Here is an 18,967-nt window from a genome sequence, read left to right on the forward strand (position 1 = left end):
AGGAAGATATCAATCACACTGACTATTGTAATGAGTCAAGGGTCTGGGCGGAGAACTAGGTCTGTTGGTAAACAGACAAAAAATCATGGTGGGAGAAGAGAATAATATTTTCTCATCACTTTCTTAAACCATTGACTGGAAGCAACAATTCTATTCTGTGTCCTTAGGTACCAAATGGTGATGTGAAGAGTAGCTGAGGGGTTCTGGATTAATGTAACCCAAGTATATATCAGAGGTTGAAACAAGGCAATTCCTGTAGCTCAAAGAAGGATGGTAAATAAAATCATTCTTATCTTTGTCTTTCTGTGATTAAGGGATCAGATGTCCCCTCCTGCTGTTATTTTTAAAACCTATTCCCCAGTCAAATACCTTTCCTAAGATTTATTGGAGACCCTCAGACTCCATATCCATGGTAACAAGTCATGTCCACATACTTAAAAAGAAGTTTAATGAATATTGGAGGTTTGTCACTGTGGGAAATTGACTGTAAGTTTATGGCTGCAACTGCCAAGGCACTTAGAATTTGAACTGTCCATAGTAGCTTGAGCATGAGTAATACTAGAGTATTACCAAAGCAACTATAAGATGGGGATAACCAAAGTAAGGCATGTAAAATGGTACCCTTGTTTCTTTCCCCTAAAAATAAAATTAGGTAAACTATAAGGGCTTTAACACTTGAGAGTGAATTATTCATCTCAATATTCTGGTGATAATGTTGAATTGGCAAGACCCTTCATTCCTATAAGGTTTATTACAATTACACATTTATGTGGGGCACACAAACACCTCCTTCTGCCAGAACACTTGGACACAATCTTGGATGGAGCAGTTATGGAACATAAATAATTTAGGAACAGAGGCTATTTCTACTTCTAAATTCAATCAAGTAAACATTTGTTAAATTTTTTGCTATATTCCAGGTCCTGTGCTAAGTTCTGGGGAATTACAATTAATAAAAGGAGATAGTCTTTACTCTCAAGAAGTTTACAATCCAATGAAGAGAGCTAACACACAGAAAAATACAGGAAAGTCGAGAAGGGGTTAGGGGGGGACTAAAAGGGAACTCAGTATGGAGATTTCTTGTTCCATGGAGTGAGCTAATAGACCTATTTCTACTTCCTATAAAGGAAGATACTGAAAAGAGTTTGGTGCTTCACCCTCTATCAAGCCCATCAGAAGGAAGAAGGGATGAGAGAGGATGGTGTTAATCAAGGTTTGAGTTAGGAGCACAGTAATGATGAAGTGATGAAAATATAATAGAAGGAGATTAAAAATGGATCTTTATGTCCCTGAATATAGTTTCTTGTTTGGTCATGTTCAGTTTGTTTTCTGAAACAAAATGCCCTCTCCCCAAAAGATATAATGCTTTATCTGACCATATAAGAACAGAGCTATTTCTATTTCATTTGTAATTTAATAAAAAGGTAAATTGAGGCAGCTTCTCCAAGAAATGTATATTATGATTTATTAGAGGCACTACCCACCAATATATCAGATCTCTTGATTTTCTTGAATAGTCAGAAGACCCCAGATTGGAAGGTATATCTTTTTTTGTACTGTTCAATGCTTATAAAGAGAAATCATCTAAATGACCAGCATCACAGAGATGAAAGATTATTATTGCTTACATAAAGAGTTCACATAGCCCCCATATGTCATGAGAACCATCTCTCCTTAACTCTAAAGAATGCCTTTGATAATTTACAGTTCCAAACTACTCCCTGAGGTCCTTAATGATGGCAGACTGCCTGACAACTTGGAAATTCAATGAGACCACCTTAATTTTTAAAGTTGGGACAAAGTCAATTTGACTTGGCCAAATGGTCTTAGTTTCTCAGGAATACCCCCACAAACCTGGAGGGGGAAGCTGACACAATGTTTTTGTGAGACCATTAAAAACAGACTTTTTCTTTAACAGTACTGCATCTTCAGGATCATAGGAGAGTGGGTGGTTTGAATTTTAGCATACATAAGCATCTCTGCCAAAATCTCAGAAGATGCTTTAAATATATTTCATACTGAAACAATTCTTTTGTATCATATAAGATCAAAAGTTATTTCCCTTACTTCCTTGTTCTCAGCACTCAATCTTGGGTTAATGCCATAACCTCCTTTCTTGCCACCTTGGTTATATGATGATGGCTAGAGTTGTTTGCATTGGAAAAATGTTTCCTAGACTTTACATCTTAGGATGTGCTTAGTGTTGGGGTGATGCACAGTAAATTAAACTAGGCTTTACACAATCCATCCAAACTTGATCTTCCTTGTCATGAAAGTAACTTTATATGGTTGGGTTTTTTCTTTGCCTTTTACTCATTTTTCTAGCCTATTTCATGACCTTTGCCTAAATGCTAAATTTTGACTCTATTCTTGGGGCACTAACCCAAGCTTCTTGTTCTAGAGCCCCCTCTGGTGGGCAGGGGCAATAAGGATTCCTTGGGGTCCTGTTGTGCTCTGGAGTGGTATGGAGGTGGCCAGGCTGTCTTGCTGAGGGAAGGCTTACAATTGTTTTGCTCACTAACTAATCTGGATTGTACTGGATCTCAATCCCCCATCACTGCCCCTCCCTGACTCCATTTGCACTTGATTTACTTTCCCTACTGCTGGTTTGCCTAGACAGTGTCAACACTGGATTACACTCCCCTTTTACCCTAGTTAGAGGCACTTCTGCTGACTTTCTCCATTGTCTTAGACTGGAAGATTCTTTAATGGTCTCTTTTTGGGATTGGCCACTGCATAATTCATTTTGAGAGGGTTTTTATAGTTGTTTGGTGGTGAAATTGGTTGAGTTCAGTGTTCTTTCCTTATTCTGCCATCTTGGATCCCAGAAGTAACACTTGAAAGGGAGAAATTAATGCAAGGCACTGGAGAGGTGCAGGGAACAGAACAGAACCTCAGGATTCCAGTAGGAGAGCAGAGGGGGATAGATGAGCTCCAATTGGGGAGGAAGGAAGAAAACCTCCCAAACTGGGAAGAAGCTGGATCTCTTTCCCCATTTCCCTCTCTCCTTCCATTCCCCCTGTTCCCCTTTCAATCCTTCTATTATACACTCCACATTGGAGTATTAGCAAGAATCCCTTCTATATTTTTTTCTTAAATGTCAAGATCGAGTTCTTCACCCCCCTGAGTACTGGGGGGACCTATAAATGTTAAGATCATATATTTTAGAAGCTCTGATCAGAGAAATCACAAGTGGGACCGTGAGAAAGCCTAGCCAGACTATTTGCTGGGCAGCATATGGGAATGGCAAACTTTAGCTCTCTAATGCTCCTTGAAGGAGATTAAATATATTCTCATAAAGGAATGTAAGAGCAAATTTCATGGCTAGCCAAGGGGAACAGCAGAATCCTCTTCTGACTTTCTTTGGGGAGAAGCAGTGGCTCCCTTGTTCTCTAGTCAAAGTCTCAGGGCAGGGGGCACAAATCTGGTTATTTCTGCCTTGGGACTTAGTGATTCATGGCTTGGCACTGATGATTGCTGTGCCTTTCTTTTTTTTTAATTTTTTTGAAAAATTTATTTAGTCAATTTAGAACATTATTCATTGGTTATAAGAATCATATTCCTTCCTTCCCTCCCCTATACCCATCCTTCCCTTAGCTGACAAGCAATTACACTGGGTATTACATGTGTCCTTGAAAATAACCTATTTCCATGTTGTTGATGTTTGCACTAGGATGATAATTTAGAGTCTATACCAGTCATATCCCCCTTGACCCATGTAATCAAGCAGTTGTTTTTCTTCTGTGTTTCTACTCCCACAGTTTTTCCTCTGAATATGGATTGTGTTCTTTCTCGTAGATTCTTCCAAGTTGTTCAGAATCACTGCATTGCCATTAATGGAGAAGTCCATTACATTCAATTGTACCACAGTGTATCAGTCTCTGTGTATAATGTTCTCCTGGTTCTGCTCCTCTCACTCTGCATCAATTCCTGGAGGTCATTCCAGTTCCCATGGAATTCCTCTAGTTTATTATTCCTTTGAGCACAATAGTATTTCATCACCAACAGATACCACAATTTTTTCAGCCATTCCCCAAATGAGGGACATCCCCTCATTTTCCAATTTTTGCCACCACAAAGAGCGCAGCTATGAATATTTTTGTACATGTCTTTCCTTATTATCTCTTTGGGGTACAAACCCAGCAATTGGTATGGCTGGATCAAAAAAAGTATTTTAGCGCCCTTTGGGCATAGTTCCAAATTGCCCTACAGAATGGTTGGATCAATTCACAACTCCACCAGCAATGCATTAATGTCCCAACTTTGCCAAACCCCCTCCAGAATTCATTATTTTCCTTTGCTGTCATGTTAGCCAATCTTCTAGGTGTGAGGTAATACCTCAGAATTGTTTTGATTTGCATTTCTCTAATTATAAGAGATTTAGAACAATTTTTCATGTGCTTATTAATACTTTTGATTTCTTTAACTGAAAATTGCCTATTCTGTCCCTTGCCCATTTATCGATTGGAGGATAACTTGATTTTTTGTACAACTGGTTTAGCTCTTTATAAATTTGAGTAATTAGACCTTTGTCAGAGGTTTTTGTAATGAAGATTGTTTCCCAATTTGTTGCTTCCCTTCTAATTTTGGATGCATTAGTTTTGTTTGTATGAAAACTTTATAATTTGATGTAATCAAAATTATTGATTTTACATTTTGCGGTTTCTTTCTAGCTCTTGCTTGGTTTTAAAGTCTTTCCTTTCCCAAAGATCTGACAAGTATACTATTCTGTGTTTGCCTAATTTGCTTATAATTTCCTTCTTTAGGGGGCAGCTGGGTAGCTCAGTGGATTGAGAGCCAGGCCTAGAGATGGGAGGTCCTAGGTTCAAATCTGGCCTCAGACACTTCCCAGCTGTGTGACCCTGGGCAAGTCACTTGACCCCCATTGCCTAGCCCTTACCACTCTTCTGCCTTGGAGCCAATACACAGTATTGGCTCCAAGACAGAGGGTAAGGGTTTAAAAAAAATAAAAAAAAAAATAATTTCCTTCTTTATGTTCAGGTCATTCACCCATTCTGAATTTATCTTGGTATAGGGTGTGAGATGTTGATCCAAACCTAATCTCTCCCACACTGTCTTCCAATTTTCCCAGCAGTTTTTATCAAATAGTGGATTTTTGTCCCAAAAATTAGGGTCCTTGGGTTTGTCATAGACTGTCTTGCTGAGGTCATTTACCCCTAGTCTTTTCCACTGATCCTCCTTTCTGTCTCTTAGCCAGTACTAAATTGTTTTGATGACCACTGCTTTATAGTATAGTTTGAGATCTGAGACTGCAAGTCCTCCTTCCTTTGCAATTTTTTCATGATTTCCCAGGATATCCTTGACCTTTTGTTCTTCCAAATGAGCTTTGTTATGGTTTTTTTTTCTAATTCAGTAAACATTTTTTGGTAGTCCAATGGGTATGGCACTAAATAAGTAAATTAATTTGAGTAGGATTGTCATCTTTATTACATTAGCTTGTCCTACCCTTGAGCAATCAATGTTTTTCCAATTGTTTAGATCTAGTTTTAATTGTTTGGAGAGTGTTTTGTAGTTGTGTTCATATAGTTCCAGAGTTTGTCTTAGCAGATATATTCCTAAGTATTTTATATTGTCTAGGGTGCTTTTAAATGGAATTTCTCTTTCTAATTCTTGAGGCTGAGATGTGTTGGAAATATTTAGAAATGCTGATAACTTATGTGGGTTTATTTTGTATCCTGCAACTTTGCTAAATTTGTTGATTATTTCCACTAGTTTTTTAGTTGATTCTCTAGGATTTTTTAAGTAGTCCATCATATCATCTGCAAAGAGTGATAGCTTGGTTTCCTTATTTCCTATTTTAATACCTTCAATTTCTTTTTCTTCTCTGATTGCTACTGCCAGTGTTTCTAGTACAATGTTAAATAATAGAGGTGATAATGGACATCCTAGTTTCACTCCTGATCTTATTGGGAAGGCTTCTAGTTTATCCCCATTGTAGATGTTGTTAGCTGATGGTTTTAGATATATACTGTTTATTATTTTTAGGGAAGGCCCTTCTATTCCTATGCTTTCTAATATTTTCAACAGGAATGAGTTTAATATTTTGTCAAAGGCTTTTTCTGCATCTATTGAGATAATCATGTGATTTTTGTCAGTTTGCTTGTTAATATGGTGAATTGTGTGGATGGTTTTCCTAATATTGAACCATCCTTGCATTCGTGTTATAAATCCTATCTGGTCATAAAGAATAACCTTCATGATCACTTGCTGGAGTCTTTTTGCTAGTATTCTATTGAAGATTTTTCATCTATGTTCATTAAGGAGATTGGTCTGTAGTTTTTTTTTTCTCTTTTTTTGACCTGCCTGGCTTTGAAATCAGTACCATATTTGTCTTGTAAAAGGAATTTGGTAGAACTCCTTTGCTTAGTCTGTCAAAGAGTTTGTTTAATATTGGAATTAGTTGTTCTTTGAATGTTGATAGAATTCATTTGTGAATAGATCTGATTCTGGGTATTTTTCTTAGGGAGTTATTTGATGCCTTGATCAATTTCTTTTTCTGATATGTGGTTGTTTAGGTATTCTATTAATTCTTCTCTTAGTCTAGAAAATTTATATTTTTGTAAATATTCATCCATATCAATTAGATTATCATATAATTGGGCATAACACTTTTTAATGATTGCCTTGATTTCTCCTTCATTAGAGGTGAGGTCTCCCTTTTCAAATTGGATACTGGCAATTTGGTTTTTTTCTTTCCTTTTTCTAATTAGACTGACCAGTACATTGTCTATTTTATTTGTTTTTTTAAAGTACCAGCTTCTAGTCTTATTCATTAAATCAATAGTTCTTTGACTTTCAGTTTAATTTCTCCTTTGATTTTTAGGATCTCTAGTTTAGTCTTCATCTGAGGATTTTGAATTTGTTCACTTTCTAGTTTTGTTGGTTTTTTTTTTTACTTTTAAACATTATTTTATTTGGTCAATTTCAAACATTATTCATTGGATACAAAAATCATTTTCTTTCCCTCCCCTCCCACCACCCCTGCCATAGCCAACATGCAATTCCACTGGGTATCACATGTGTCCTTGATCTGAACCCATTTCCATGTTGTTGGTATTTGTACTAGGATGTTCATTTAGAGTCTACATTCCCAATCTATCCCCTCAGCCCCTGTAGTCAAGCAGTTGCCTTTCCTCAGTGCTTTTACTCCCACAGTTTGTCCTCTGCTTGTGGATAGTGTTTTTTCTCATTGTAGCAGTCCAGCCCATAGACATTATGGGGAGACAAGGAATGTGAGTGAGCACATGGCCATCCTGTGCATGGCAATAAATTTTATTGCCAGCGTGGCTGAAGTTTAGGCGCGAAACCTGGCTTTCCTTTGTCTCACTCTCCCGGGGATAATAACCCCACCTTCACCTTGTCATAAGTTGCATTATCCAATGGGAATACCCCAGGTAACTCATCCATATGTATTGAGGTATCATATAACTGTTCAATATGTATTGAGCTGTCAAGACTATAAATAAACGAGCCGCAGTAAGCTCCGCCCACTTGAAGAGCATCCACAGGTTTGATAAGGAGCATCTTCTCCCCTGTCTCTCTCCTCTCTATCTTTCTCACTAAGGCCTGGTCTTTAGGCCAGGCCTGCCTTACTTCCTCTCTCTCTCTTAATGCTACCGAGCATTATCTACCTCCTTTAGTTTCTGATCTCCCTTCCATCTAAGCTAGCATTATCCTCTGACCAGTGTAGTGTTAAATTGGGATCATTGGGTGGGACAGCCTGAATAATAACACCCAGTGGTCGGAGCTGCTGTGGGCTCTTAAAATAATAATTGTCTACTGACTCAATTATTCACATCTCTAAAGTCGGCTCGTTCACGCCCTTCGCGGGATCAAAACTTCTATCTCTATCTATCCTCTCTCTCTCACCTTTACAGCCTCTCGCAGGCCGGGAGGCCATACTCATAGATCCCTGCAGATTGTTCAGGGAAATTGCAATGACACTAATGGAGAAGTCCATTATATTCGATTGTACCACAGTGTATCAGTCTCTGTGTACAATGCTTGTGTTTTATGGGTGAGTTCATTCCATTCACATTCAGAGTTATAATTACCAGCTGTGTATTTCCCAGAGTTTTTATCTCCACACCTAGTCCTGCCCTTTCTTCTTTATTCTTTCACTATTTCCTTCCACACCTGTGTTTTGTTGTTTACCAATGCCCCTAATTCCCAACCTTATTTTACTTCCCTTTCTACCCCCTCCCTTCTTATTCCCCTCTTATTTTCTTTACACTCTTTTTACACTACCCCCACCCTCTCCCTCCCTTGTATTGCTTCCCTCCCCACCAGTCCATTTGTTAACCTTCTACTTCCCTATAGGATGCAAATCAGTTCTCTGCCCCAATGTATTTGATTGTTCTTCCCTCTTTGAGTCAATTTCAATTCATGTAAGAATTGAGTATTTCCTATCTCCAACCTCTTTACCCTTCCAGAGTAATGGTGTTCTCCCCCCTCCCGCCATGAACTTCTTTGTGACATATAAATTTACCCCCATTTTGTTTCTTGGCATTTTATCTGATACAGTTTGTCACTGTTTCCTCTAAGCATAATTCTTCTAGTTACTCAGGTGATAATAACAATTTTTAAGAGTTACCAATATACTCTTTTCTTATAGGGATACATATCATTTTAACTAATTGGCTCCATTAAAAAACGTTGGGGTTTGGGGGGGTTTTCTTTTTCTTTTTCCCCCTTAATTACCTTTTGATGATTCTCTTGAGTTCTGTGTTTGGGCATCAAATTTTCTGTTCAGGTGTGGTCTTTACAAAAGCTTGGAATTCTTCTATTTTATTAAATGACCATATTTTCCTGTAAGAATATAGTCAGTTTTGCTAGGTAGTTGATTCTTGGTTTTAGACTGGTTTCCTTGCTTTCCAGAATATTATATTCCATGCCTTTTGGTCCTTCAGTATAGATGCAGCCAGATTCTGTGTTATCCTCACTGTAGTTCCATGGTATCTCAATGGCTTCTTCTTAGCAGCTTGTAATATTTTTTCCTTGGTCTGGTTGTTCTTGAATTTGGCTATAACATTCCTGGGTGTTATCAGTTGGGGATTAAGTACAAGTAGTTATCTGTGCATTCCTTCAATCTCTACTTTTCCCTCTTGTTCTAGAATGTTGGGGCAGTTTTCTTAGATAATTTCCTGTAGGATACTATCCAGGCTTTTTCTTTTGTCATGATCTTCCAGTAGACCAATGATTCTTAAATTGTATCTCCTGGAACAATTTTCTAAATCTTCTGTTATGTGAATGAGGTGTTTCATATTTTCCTCAATTTTTCATCCTTTTGATTTTGTTTGATAGTTTCCTGCTGCCTTGTGAATTCGTTAGCTTTTAATTGTTGTATTCTGGTTTTTAAAGACTGAATTTCATCCCTGACTTTTGGTCATCCTTCTTCTGATCTTTCATCTCCTTTGCCTCATTTTCAAGCTGATTAATTTTGGCTTTCAAGACACTATTTTCTGTTTCCAGATGACTTATCTTGTTTTTTAAATTCTTTTCCCAGTTGTCTTCAGTCTCTATTAATTGTGTTTTGAATTGTATTTTGAGTTATTACCAAGTCTGTGTCCAATTCACTGGAGTTTCTGTGTTTTTGCTTGGTGTTCCTCTATTCCATTTGTTCTTTGTTCATTGCATGGATAGAAGTTGTTGATTGTAATTTTTCTTTTTCTGTTGTTTACTCATATTTGCCCCTTCTTTTTCCCCCTATAGTTGCCTGTAGTCTTGCTCCTCTCATTATGTGCTGGATCTCTGAGTTTGGGCTTTTCTGTCAACCCTTCACCCTTGGAGCTTATCAAGGCTCTCAGAGAAGTCTGTGGGGGAAGGGTGTTTGAGCTTGAGCTTCCCTGCCCTCAGAAGACTTGATAAGATTAAGGCCAGTGGAGTTGAATTTACAGAGCTGGATGTGCCCTGAGGCCAAGACCTTTGGAAGGGGGTGGGGGGGAATGGAGTGTCTCAGCTGCTAATGGGCTACCTTCTTTGAGGTTCTCCTCCAGCTACCTCCATGCAGCCTATGATCAAGGTCCTGAGCCTGGCACATCTTTGCCTGCAAGGTACTCCCTCTAGACTAGTGTCCTTGCCTGCCCAGAGATTCCATCCACTGCTGGAGGCTCAGTTCTGTAGGTGGGGGAGGGGTCCTGAGACCTTCCTTCTTTCTTCCCCTTAAACCTGAGTGTTTTCGAATTCAGGCTTTTGGGGGGGGGGGGTGTACCTTTTAAGTTGAGTCCAGCAGGAGGGTTCCTTAGCTCTGCCCTATTGTTAATTTGGTTTTCAGTACCCTAGGAGCATTTGGTTTTTAATTGGTGAGGAAGAGTTTTCAGAGGTCTGACTTTTCACTGCTCTATGCTGCCATCATGACTCCGCCTCCTGCTGTGGCTTTCTTGTCAATAGTGGCTGCCCTGGTATCATCCATTTTGAGTCTCTGAATCAAATTGTGTGGGGCATGTAAAACCCCTGGTTTTGGCAAGAAAGCGGGTGGAAAAATACCAGGTCAAGCAGAGCCTAGTTGAGGCACCAAAGGTCGTTGCATCATACCAGGAAGAGGTGGAGGGATGCCTGGTGGTGGTAAGGGAGGTAACCTCAATGGTGATCATCAGGCCTGCCTACTGGAGGACCAGAAGGTAGAAGCCAAGATAAAGGCCCTGGATGCCCTTGATTCCCAGACGATCTTTATAATATTGGAGCTTCTGGAGGTAGACCAAGAGGAATGTCAGTAGGGTAGGGCAAGTGGTGGGTCAAAAGGTGGTGGTCCTGGCATGTGAGGTGCCTTATTTGGGCAGAAGGAACAGACTTTGGAGGTGGCTGCCATTGTTGTTGAAATTGGAGATGGATATGATACTGCCCCATCAGGAAGAGAAGTCTCCTTTGTGCTGCTGCTGGTAGTCTTCTTAGAGATCTGGGTGTATTCTTGTATCACTTCTTATCCCCCATATGAGTATTTGCTTCATGTCAATTCACATTGTCTTTTAGGCCAAAATGTTTGATTCGGCCATCTTGTTTGAATGCCAGAGTTGAATGTTTGGCAGGTAAGCTTGAGAAAGGACCTCATTGTCTTGTACCTTCTCTCAACTTACTTTAGTGTGTATCTTCCTAAGACCAAATGAAAGTGATTCCGTTTTTAAGACATTGCATTGATGGACTGTACTGGTTTTATAGACATATAGCAATGAAATCTATAGACTTTCAGATTAAGCAATCTAATACTTCTGCTCTCACATGATTTTTTTTGTCAAGGTTGAATGAATGGTGTTTGATGGAAAATTTTTTTGACTGAAAGAAAGCAACATTTATTCTTCACTAGTTTAACTGCGGAATGGTTTCAGAAGTGAAAAGGTTTAAGACAATTGCCATAAAATTGTACAGTTCTTATACAAGAGCTAAGAGAACGTGGAAATGGAGTAGGAAAACCATTCATTTACTTTGTGAAGGAACAATTTTCTAACTAGGAGAAAGGCATAAAGGCAAAGTCAGAAGTGAACTAGTTCATCATCCTCTGTTTCCTGCCTTCTCCCTTGAAACAAAGGTCAGAGATGGATTTTCACAATGGCCTAAGAATAAAGTGAGCTAATATGGCATCCAACATCACTGAACAAAAAAATAAGAACCTTCACCAAGATAAATTGAGCTCCCAGAAAATCTAGAACTGATGATTTAGGTCAGTGGGGTTACAGGAAAGAAAGGTTAGGTGAAGGAGTTTTAACAGGAATATTGTTATGGATTGAGATTGGGGCTTGAAATACTGGATGGCCTTGAGAGAAGTCCTAATGTTGTAGTTCTTAGTCTGCGAGAGTCTGGCAAGCTAGCCACCTTCATCAGAAGTCCATGGACAACATTGAGTTTTGATCATCTTTTTCTGGAATCTGTAGGGACTGTAGATCACTTCTGATAGGATCCACAAGTGAATCCAGTCATCTCCTCCTGAAGACTTACCAGCCTTAGGTCTTGAGATAGTGGGTTCTTATCCACTTGCATGCAAGATGTGAAAATTATCTGCTGCATTTTCTTAGAATCCCCATTTCCATTTCAGAACTGTGAGTGAATGCTTGACTCTGCCTGGAGAAGAAGTTGCTTTGCTGAGGACTACCCTTCTTGTTGCTGGACTGAGAAGGATGAAATTGCCTTGCTTCTTGTTCCACTCTACTCTAATTAGTGTCCACATCGATATACAGAGACCTAAGGGAAGCTTTCACACTTTCACCAACATTCTTCAGGAAAGTGATATTGGGGTCCTGTTGTGAATTAGTGAATCTCCCTAATCTAGAAACAGATTAGTTCATGCCTGTAGAGCATTATGATTCATGGGGTCTGGAGGAAAGTCTCCCCAGAAGCCTGGCATCCAACCAAAAAGGGGGAAAGGCTCATGTCTCATCTTCTAAAGCCAACATCTATGGGGAAAATACATTTAAGCAGGTTGCTGAAGGAACTCTAAAAGATAATCATTATACTCTTTGTGACTATCTTTGCCCTCACTTGCTCCAGAGGTTGTAGTTGGGCAGATGATATACTAGAAAAGATTCCCTATCACTGCCCCATTGTAGCCATCACTGAGCACATTAGGGTGCATGTTTGTGGGAACCTGCTGGACATGGACAACGATGCCCCTACTTATCTTCAGAATTAACATTGCCATTTCCAGCAGATATCTATTTCCTGTAATCAAGTCAGTAGAATGCCTAAAAGCCCCTGGGATAAAGTACCAGGACCACTGTGTGAAGTAGCCCAAGAAGTTGAGAATGTTCAGGTGAAGTAGTAGATCTTGAAAGCTATCTCCTCTTTTGCTCATCAGGTAGACTTTTATTGTTAGTTGCTCTATGGTCAACTCTAGTGCCAACAGTGGGACTCAGACAAATGGATTGTCTACTTGGCAGGCACATACACTTGAACTCAGGACTTGAAGATAGACAGATGAACATAGGTAGAGGCCAGGATGGAGAAAAAAATGGTTACAAGCAGAAGCATCAAGACAATGGCTCTCTTCTCCCACACTTTTGCGCTTCCCAAATACTGAGCTAGCTCTGATAATGCATGCATCAAACTGACCATCTTTTGTGTACATCCCTGGAAAGGATGCTGTCCAAATTAGTGAACTTATCTGCATAATTTAAAAAAATTACACCATTTTCTGTAACCAATAGTCCATGCACAAATGGTACAGTGCTGACTGATGGAGAATCTCTATTTTGTTGGTGTTAATTGTTGAGTCAAAATTAACAGAAGTGACAGAATTGATCCATACTTTGTTGTACCTCAATTTCGGAGCCTACATTGAGTAGACAATTATTCTGGAACAAAAAAAAAAGTCATTTACCTGTACTTTGTCTTGGTTTATAACCTTTTCAAGTTAAATAATTTACCATCAAGGTGGTAGCTGTACTTGATACTGTTTTGGTCTTCAGTGAACATTTCTAAAATATCAAAAAGCCTTGCCTTACTTGATTGGTGACTGGGAAAGTGTGAGAGCATTGTCCATTATTCAGGACCTGTGCAAGCATGCTGTCATAGAAATGGCTTACAATACCAATGAGCTTGTCCTCTTTTGGCACATTGCTGAGGATCTCCAATTATTCATAAGGTTTTTCTTTGATCTCATCAGGGTGAGATCTCATCATAGTGATGATATACAATAGTGAGAATATAGTGAAAACAATCTTTCTAATTAATGGTAAAAGGTAGAAACCAATTTGGAGATAGCTAATTGCAAATGTTTGAACTTCAGGTTCTAAAAAAATATTAAATATATTAGGTTAAGTATTCATTCTTGATACCTTAGTCTAAGCATCTCATTTCATATTTTGTCATGGATTCCAAGGTCCTTCTTTCTTGCCCCACTCCTTATAATTCTTTTTTACCTATTCTTTATTTTGGGCAAACTATTTTGCATGACATGAATATGACTGAAAATGTAAAACATAGGCAATCTAAAGTATTCAATATATAACCTTCTCTGTTCCCCCAGGGTATGAATTGTTGGAACACAATACTTTCCCCTCTCCCCTGTTGTCATTGCTTCTCCTAGACATGACTAATATTGATTTGGTATTTCTAGTTGATTAAGGAAAGGGATAGATGGTAAAGGATAATCAAAGGAAGTGCTGTCCTCTTACATTGCTGGAGAGAGAGATAAATGAAGGCTTCTTATGAAAGAGGACATACTGTAATCAGTTCTGGTGGGTTCCCGTGCCATGAGATCTGTTGTAGTATAATAGAGCATGATAATCAATGTCTGTATTCACTTCTCTATCCATTTCCCTTTTTCAATTAAAAATCTGTTAAGTTAATTTGTAGCTGCATTCATTACACAATAAAACTACAGAATTTCAGCATTCTAGTTATGCTGATTTTGATTCTTAGCTGTTAATGTGGAGTCACTGCTTAAGCAGAAATTACATCAGTAATGGGTCATACACTGTTCAAAAAAAAATAATCTCTGTATCTGGTCTTGCAACATTCAGAGTAAAGAGTGTAAATTGCAGTCCCCAGAAGCTCTTTTTCTGGAGCAATTATTGATGCTTTAAGATAATAGAGCTTTCTGAGGGGTTCCTTATAGAAGCCTGAACTCTCTTATTCTGTCTGATTTTGTTCTCTGCTCCTGTTAAAGAGACTGCTTCCTGTCACTGACATTGTGGGAATACTACTAAGACACAGATGAAAAGTTCAAATCCCCTGAACTTCTACAATTGAGTGCCATCCCAATTGATGGGAAGAAGAGAGAAGATGGATTTGCTTACTGCCCTTCCCCCCCTCTTCCACATGATTTTCTTCTGAAGGGCTTTTCTGGGACTTTGCTTCTACTATAAACTGACTTTACACCAGGAATAATACTTTTTATTTGAGTGAGTACTCATAGGGCATAGATTAGTTGAGGGCCCTTGATTCAACAAAAGTGTTCTCACAAGATAAAATAATTAGTTCTAGAATGCTTGTTTAGAATTTAAGTGGAGGAGGGGGAGTAATTAACTCAGCTGATCCAAACCCTTACTCTAATGGAATGAAATATAGCTTCATTTTATTTCTAATTATTTATACAGGGAGGAATAAGGACATAGATGCTTCTAGCTTTCTAAATAGTTTCTAGAGGAAAGAAATATGAATTAAAACTTGATACTGACAGTTCAATGTGGAATATTTCTTCTACTCTGAACTCCTTGAAAGTGTTCCATCAGAAATAGGTTTTGAATGATAATATATGTATAAAACAGTGCAATTGCTTGTCAACTCTGGAAAAGGGGAGAAAAGAGGAGGGAAGGAGTCAAGATGATTAATGTAACTATGGAAAAATTTTTAATTAAATTTAAAATTTTTTTAAAAAGTATTCCTTCAACATGAGGTCCTCCCCTGCCAGTAAGTAAAGTCCTCCTGTGTTGGGTTTCTACTAACTTTCTCTTCCTGTCCAGGTATTTGTTTTTCTTAGTCTTCCTAATATTGCATTCTTGAACTTCTTAATTGATACTCAAAGATAGAAACCAGTTTGGGGACAGCTAATTCCAAATGCTAGACTCCAGGCAACTGGAAAAAATAAGAAACATCCTAGGTTAATTAATCACCTTAGTCTACCCATCTCATTTCATGTTTTGTCAGGAATTTCAAGATCATTCTTTTCTTATGTTCCTTGTAATTCCCAGCATGCTGTCTTGCATAACACTGAATAAGACTGAAGGTTCTGAACATAAAGTCTTTCAGTGCCTACAGGAAATTAGTATTATTAGATTACAGAATTATTAGAATACCACTCTTTCCCTCTAATTTTTTTCAATGCTTCTCATAGACATACCTATCTAATATTGACTTGGTAGTTCTGGCTGGTGAAGGATAATTGAAGGAAAGATCAGCCTGTTATATTGGATAGAGATTTTGAGTCCTATTAAAGGGGACACAATTCAGGCAGTTCTAGTGGGTTACTATTCCATAAGATCAACTGAAGTGTAATAAAATATGTTGATTGTCATTCCTCTATCCATTTATCTTTTTCTATAAAAACCCCATTAGGTCAGGTTGTCAATCCTTCTATTTATGTTAATATTGATTTTTGTTCTTAGCTATCAAAGACATTGTCATTGCTAATGTATCATTCTGAAATCCATAGTCAGTGGCATAAATATATAAGAAGAGATCATCTTTTTACATGTAATGTTTGGTGCTCCTCATTCTTTACTCAGAGTAAAGGGTATAATTTATAACCTTTTGGAAGTCCTTTTTCTGCAGTATTTAAGAAATTCTCTTAGGTAGTAGAGTTTTCTCTCTCATAAAACTGAGCCCTAGTTTATTCTCTTCCCCACGTTTAGAAACAATCTTGATATTATGGTCCTCAGTGTTGCTTTAGTTATGTTGAATTTCTACTTTTATGAGGTTGTAATTCTCCTAGATTTGCACAATATTTGTATTTTGATCTTAACTCTAAGTTGATAATTATTCCTTAATAGTTCATGCAAGAAAAATTCTTGTATCAGTGATGAGTCATACAATTTAAATTACATAATAGGAACCAACAAGCACAAAAATCTTTGGACAAATTATCACAAAGATAACTTCAGAGCCATACAAAATTATAGACTGCTGATTTCAAGGTGGTTATCATTCACTTATGGAACCCACTGTGCTTCAGTCAATTATAAGTCATAAAGGAGATGGGGACCAAGAAATCAAACTTCTCTTGCCAGATATGCAGGGAATTGACCAAATTCTACCAAATACTTAAAGGAAATGTCTGTGGATATAGAGTAAAACAGTGCCTAGTCCAAATGTTGTGTTCCCTTTAAGTGATTTCCAAATATCCCTATTACACCTCTCTTCAATTTAAGACACAGAGTAGCTAGATTATTTGAAGTAGCTTTTCATCTGGAGAAAGGAACAGGAGGCAATCTGGAGTTAGCTAGTCTTTCAGTGATGTGATTGAAACATGATATGTGGATACTATAATGACTAAAATTATGAGAGTGGTAGTAGCTTAATAACTTTATTAAATAAAAGTAGTAGTAGTATAGAGAAGGAAAGGTAGGGGATAAGTAGAAGGATACTTAACTTTCTAATCTATGGCTGCTATTTATGGGCCTCTAACTGAACTCTGACCAGGCCCCCCTCAGCTTCTCCATGAACACATCAAGAAAGACCAAGACTCACTCCTGGTCTGAACTAATAAGCTTTTTTTCTCTACCCACTAATTCTCATATGTCATATCAGGAACCTATCATAGTTTCTTAATTTGCCTGGGCTGCCTAGGGAGGTAGTGCCTGTGGGATCAATTTCCTGTCTTGTTGGTTACTTGGTTCTTTAACTTCCTTTCTTTAAGGGATTATTTATACCTGATTTACTCAATGGTATTTGACCTTCAGGTCACTGAGAACTGACATTAAAAAGGCAGCACTAGAGAGAGAGAAATTTGCTTTCAACAATACCATATAAACATAGAGAAGTACGTAATGCAGAAGGACAGAATGAGGCCCTGGAGTCAGTCCTGAATATGAATATTGCTTCAGATCCCTTACTAGCTGTACAACTGTGAACAAGTTATTAAGACTCTCAGCATCCCAGTTTCCCTATCTGTAAAAGAGGGACAATAATAACATATATTTTTCAGTTTTCCTAAGAGAAGGAAATGAATTAACATATACAAAATTTTTGCCAAATGGAAAGCACTACAGAAATGCTAATAATGTTGATAACTAATAGCTAATAATAATAGTAATGCTAATAACTATAATTAGTTTTGTGTGGATTCTGAAAATTTGGAGGAGTCAAGAATCAAAGCATAAATATCTGGCCATTGTGTGGCAAATGAAAATCTGAGACACAAAATTTGGGATGTGAAAAATTAATGTATTAGGTTAACAAATAATAAGTTGAGGTCAGTGGCCTCTCTCAGTGATCAAAGGACACCAACAGAGCATTTCAGATCATTTCTCTCCTAGAACTCTCCCACTGGCATATTTCTCTTCATTTTCAAAGAGAGCTCTTCACTTACTGTTTCACCATTAGAATACCTGGCCATGAAATCTAATTGATTCCAGTGGCCATGAAGGCAGCTAAAGCAGGCATTTTGCAGTGTTTAGAGCTTGATCAGAAATTAAAGATGCTTAAGTCATTTATTGCCCTCACCAATCATCCTGAGTTTTGTCTTACCCATGAACTTTAGTGACTCTGGAAGAGTGAAGCAGTGATATAATTTTTTTAATTGCTTTTCTATATCCCACTGCTAATTTCACCTCTCTATCAGAAAGACTTGGAAATTTCTTGCATAGGAATACCACTGTAAAAGGGTATTATTTGTTCCCTTTGCCTAGTTGGAGCTAACACTGGTTAGCAATAACTTAAATGCCCCCACTTAGTACCTCACTAGATTGTAAAGACAGGGTTAAATCTTTTGTCTACCTTTTGATTGAATCAACAAAAGCTTGAACTAGATGGAGAAGCTCATAAACCACTTACAGAATTCATACCCTCAGAAACTCAATCAGCCAGGAATCTGTGAACTACAAGAATAAGCTTGGTACAGAGGAAGACCATTTGGAATATTGGAAGCAAAGACAGGAATGACAGTTGGAAGCAGCAATTTGGCTTATGGGAAATAGAACAAAGGAAAAGGGGGTCTTTTGCTCTCTGGACTATAAGGGAGATGGGAGTGGAAGACCTGAGCTCAGAACCCCAAAACCTGAGATTTGCCTCAATTTCCCCTTGCACTGAAGATTCCTGAAATCATTGGAGCACCTACCAAAGAAGTAGATATACCATCATCAGCTGCTGAGGGGCTTTCAACCCCGAAGCCTCATGGGGGTCACCCCAAAGACCTGTTCCAACATGTGACTTCCCAAGAAAGACATAGTGGCCTGCTTTAGCATAGACTAGTAGAGAGATTAGAGGTAAAGGAAGGAAAGGCACAGAATCCACAGCCATTTGGCTTGGCTTAGCAGAGAGAACACAAACTGCTTGGATGTCTCAGCCTTTCCTAATCCCT

The sequence above is a fragment of the Monodelphis domestica genome, chromosome 3, assembly GCF_027887165.1.
Source record: "Monodelphis domestica isolate mMonDom1 chromosome 3, mMonDom1.pri, whole genome shotgun sequence".
In the NCBI taxonomy this organism is placed as follows: Eukaryota; Metazoa; Chordata; class Mammalia; order Didelphimorphia; family Didelphidae; genus Monodelphis; species Monodelphis domestica.